Raw genomic sequence first — 5,155 nt, 5'->3', positions numbered from 1 at the left:
AAAGCTTTTTATAATTACTTTTGGGACAAAAATTAATTGAAATCACTTCTCAAATGTCAGTTCGTCAGTCAGTAATTTTCTACCGCTTCTTCCATAGTGGGTCACCGGGGAGCTGGTGCCTATCTCCAGCAGTCTATGGGCGAGAGGCAGGGTACACCCTGGACAGGTCGCCAGTCCATCGCAGGGCCACACACAAACAACCATGCACACACTCATTCATACACCTAAGGGCAATTTAGAGTTACCAATTAACCTAACAGGCATGTCTTTGGACTGTGGGAGGAAGCCGGAGTACCCGGTGAGAACCCACACATGCACGGGGAGAACATGCAAACTCCATGCAGAAAGACCCCAGGCTGGGAATTGAACCCAGGACCTTCTTGCTGCAAGGCAACAGTGCTACCAACTGTGCTTAACGTATCAGTGTTTCATCCTATTTTTTGCACAGATGTTTACTTTATCTATGAAAAACATAACTAAAACAGAAACCTAACCTCAAATGCAAATTGTTCAAAAATATGTGTAGTGTAAAATAACTGCAACAGGAATTAAATAAAAGTACTAAGGATCTCACATAAACACCAACTGTTTCCATATTTGCTCGAGGATTAAAACCAAGCCTCTGGAGAAACTGTTTATCCAGGGCACATCAGAGGAACAGCTATTGTAATTCAGTCATTCTTTCATAATTTTTTTCTGAATTAAAATAGACTCTGGGAGCAGAGGGTGGGGGACTAGGAGGAGGCAGAGGATTCTTGAAAGGTCTGTTGAGATTAAAAAGAATCGCCACACACAAGACAAGAACAAGCATGCCAGAAGTGAGATGATTGTGGGATCAGTTGGGTTCTATATTTAACCGCAATGACGTATTTCAGTTGTGATGCGTTGAGTGATACAATCGTCTGCGTGGAGAAGGGTGGGAATGGAAGGCTAAAGTGAAAGTATTGAAACAAAATGTTAGAACGAACAGGGTAATGTTACAAGGTTTAAAGCCTGAAACTACACAAAAGTGATATAAATAAAACTGATTATTCAACACAAAGGTTAGAGGGCATTTGTCTCTCTAGTTTCTACTATTATTGAATAAAATCCCCAACCTGTGAGGAAAAAGAGATTGGCTCATTTTAAACTCCAGCCTCCAGTGGAAAGCTCCAACTTGAAAATTAAAAGTTAGTAACTAAAAGACAATGTGTCTAAACATGTTTAAGTAGAACTCATCAGGCAACTGAAAAAAACAGAACCATAAATACAACCACATTTGCTTTATCTTCATGTCTTATCTCCTGATTTCAGTAGAACATATACGTAGTATGAACACATGCTGCCTCCCATTCACAAACACTTTTTTTCTCCCGTTTGTTAATTATTAAGATTTTTTTACTCTAAAATGTGCGTTTTTCAAGTAAAACAACTAACAACATTTTTCTGGCAATACTAAAACCTACAATGCCAAAAAAACACTAAGCATAATATTGTGAAAAGAAGCAATTTTGGAAACTGCAAGTGGTCTGTTTTGCAGAACATTAAAGCCTATTCCATATCTGTGCTCCTACAGTCTTTGGATTTCATTACTCTCCCCTGCATGGACCGCAGTGGACACCATGGATGTGTAGTTGCTCTGATCATATGACCATGAATGATGACCAGATTTACATGGATAACCACTGATATGATTTTGTGACGGGATGAAGATGACTCCCTTGTTGATAAATGACCAACATGTTCAAAGTTAACTGACACCAGATCAGAGCTAATTTTTTGACACATACATTGGTTAAACTTTTCTAGCATCAAAAACTACTTTGACATTTTTCCATTTATATTTTCACAAAAAAGGTCATCCAGCACTTATGTTGAAAAATCTAAAGATTGTACAAGCACAGCATGTTTACTGCTGAAATACTTCACAACTATGACTGAATTGAATTGAACTGCATTATATATACTCTCTGGAGGCACAGTACATGTGCTGTATTTTATTTTTTTTGGTCTGTACCGTCACAATCAAAGAAACAGATCTAAGATTAACAAGGGGGTGGCCTTCTCTAGCACAGTCTGATACATGTAAGGGCTGTAGATCAAACCACAACCTCCCGTATGGAAGATGAACTGTCTGCACTGTGATCCACAGCCCAACCCCTATCCATACACTGTTTTTTATCATGAGCTTAAAGAAATCCACAGAAACTTTGTCCACATGAGACAATTTGATTATCCTAAGACACTGTAATCTGGTTTTCAGACAGCAGTTTTTTATTGTAAAAATGTTTGAACTGGTTCGTGTACATTTCTGTTGTTTTGTTTTCTTCACTGTAGCTGATGCACGCTAAAACCCGTTTAGAGCAAATCAGCTTTAAAAAAATTCTTTACTTGATATATGCTTTGTCAGTGTCAAATTTTAAAGCTGCATGACAGCGAAGCTAAATCCTTCACTTGAGAGTTTTTAACTCTTTTCAGAAACCAACATCAGACTTCTTGGGGTTTTCTTTGGTGTTGAGTCCTCTGTGCTGCAAAGACCTTTAACCCTTATCTAAACTTTTGCAAAGCAAGGTCAGAAATACATTGAACTTTTAAACAGATAAAGCTGTTGGTCCCCTTAGTTTCCAGAATATAGACAATTGTTATAGTTAATAGGAAGAGGTGATGCAACACTGTGGCAACATGTTTTTGTCTCAACTGTGTTACTTTTGTTGAATTCAAAGTTAGCATTCGTTGTTTGTGGTACTGTATTTTTCAAATAATTGTTAAGTTTTAATTCCACATTTCAAAAGCTATCTTAAGTTAGGTAATTATTCATTTATATTTATCAACTTGAAACTTCTTTTTTTATTATTTTGAATAAATGTTTACCAGATCAAATTAACCTAATTAATTCATTAATCAAACATTTAATACAAAACTACTTTTATAAAGTTTACATTTTTTTAAGATATGAAGTGTATTTCCTTCACAGACTGTTTACTTTGACCTAAACTCTGTATTTCAGGCATTTTTAAGATTTAATTGACATAACTCTATCTGTATCTGAGACTCAGGGAGAGTTTCCTGTCAGCCATTTATTGCATCATCACCTTGTATTTGCCAGAAAAATATTCACCGCATTTCATCATCTGTTTCTGTTGATTTCAAGGTCAGACTGGGTAAAGATCTGTCAGAACCAAACTACGTTACCGTCAGCCTGTGATGATCTGCCACGCTTTGAACGTCTTGCAAATCTCCCAGACACATTTAGATGTTTTTCAAATTTGTTTATCCCTTCCCAGTAAAGGCATGACTGATGGCTTGTTTTTAACCTAATTTAGCCGATGACTCAGTAAACTCGAAAGGCACCCACAGCTAAAGACATTATAGGAGGCGCATTTCCTTTATGCAGAGAGATGGGAAGCATGCAAACTGCCATAAAACCCTCCCACAGAGGATCTAAGAACTATATGATTTGGAAAGACAAATTGTGACTCAGCAGCCCACACCGAAAAACAGGAACCCTGATTTCAGGAAAGTCAACTAAGTGCTGTTTCCTATATGTTTTAAACCATTTTGAAATGAAAACATGCAATATTTTCACTTTGGAAAACGTACAACTAATGCAAGAAAGCAATGCAAGCAAAACAGATAATCTTAAAGCCTGTCTGATGAACAAAATGTTTCCCCAGGCAGTTTAAAGGGCTAGGATCTCTGCAGCCCCTCTAGACTTTAGTCAATTTATGGCTACAAAAAAGGAGAAAGAACTGGATAGTAGCTAGAAGCAATTAAATTTAAATAATCTTCTCTCTTATGTTGTGAGGAAAAGCAGTTTTTTGTAGTTTTAGCGAGTGAGTGGTGCTTATGAGTTTGTTTGTGGGCTACTTCTGTCCTTGCTTGTCATCTCCCCGCTCTCCGCTCCGTTCAATGCCTCTGGTCGGTTCATGTTTACCAGTACTTCTGTAGCTTTCTTGTTAGTCTGCAGTGAAGTACAAATAAAGTGCATACAAACTCTAAAAAATGTTGAACTGAATCTCAAAGGTTAAAGGTTTAGCTTCATAACTTTGTCAGAAAAAAAAGCTGGCCCATCAATTTGTTCATGGAACAGCATATTCGAAAAATCCAATGGCACATAACTTATCTTTAACCACAATTTTGTATTTCAATTTTTCACAGCATGAGCTTTTCTGTAAAAACCAAACCAAACCTAAACTTAGACAGATCATATATTTAAAAAAGAGCTGAAGTTCTCAAAAGGAGGAAAAAGCTTTGGGCTACATAAAGGAATGGCTGACCTGAAAAAGGCATCAGAAAGATGTTCATGGACGTCCAGTGAATGGAGACTTGCTTTCCGATTTGTCTTGGAATTTGGAGCTTGGAGCTGCAAATGATGTCACACTCAAGTTAAATGGGACAAATCATGTGAAATCCACTTTTAAAGCCCTTAAGAACATTATGTTATGTACTTTTGAGTCTGTAGGAATGCAGAAAATTTGAATTCAGTCTCTCCAGGTGCTGTGTTAATACCTTTATATGCTATTTTTACTATTACGTAACATTATTTGCTGCGGAACAACTAAAAACCGATGCTCCCTTCTGGGTTGATCCGTCCCAACATACAGGTTTCTTTCAGTAAAACCTTCTTGCACCGTACTTCTGTTTATTTTCCTTTTAAACAAACTGCGCGTATGTGGAGTTGCTGCAGCAACTCCACATACGCCACACATCATTCTCGTCACCCTCTTCCAGGTGCGTCACCAGCCCAATCCAAAAGGTTGGGTCAGCTATCTCTGTTATCAGACTACAAAAATGGCCGAACAGTGTGAAGTCGAACGCTCTTTGACCTGGACGGGGGCGGGCTGTGAAGTGCCTCAGTAGCATTTAAAGAGACCGCACCACAGTTGCTCACAGACACCCCTCAGAACAGGGGTAAAAGAGGGGCCCGTGGAGCTACAATAACAAGGAATTCAGACCAAAGTATGTAAGTTCCACTTTATATAGACCACAACTGAATAATTTAAGTGTGAAAAGGGAGGATTTCAAAGCATGATATGCCCCCTTTAAAAGATTTTTAGCTCTAAATCGGGATACAGTGGGATTTGCTAAATGTTTTGCTGCTCATTACTATTAGCAATACCAGCTGATAATATATAATAAACAACAAATACATTTCTCTCCATTGTATGTGTGCAAA

Source organism: Girardinichthys multiradiatus, chromosome 5, assembly GCF_021462225.1.
Source record: "Girardinichthys multiradiatus isolate DD_20200921_A chromosome 5, DD_fGirMul_XY1, whole genome shotgun sequence".
In the NCBI taxonomy this organism is placed as follows: Eukaryota; Metazoa; Chordata; class Actinopteri; order Cyprinodontiformes; family Goodeidae; genus Girardinichthys; species Girardinichthys multiradiatus.
The sequence above is the reverse complement of the archived record's forward strand: the minus strand, read 5'-3'. Positions refer to the sequence as shown.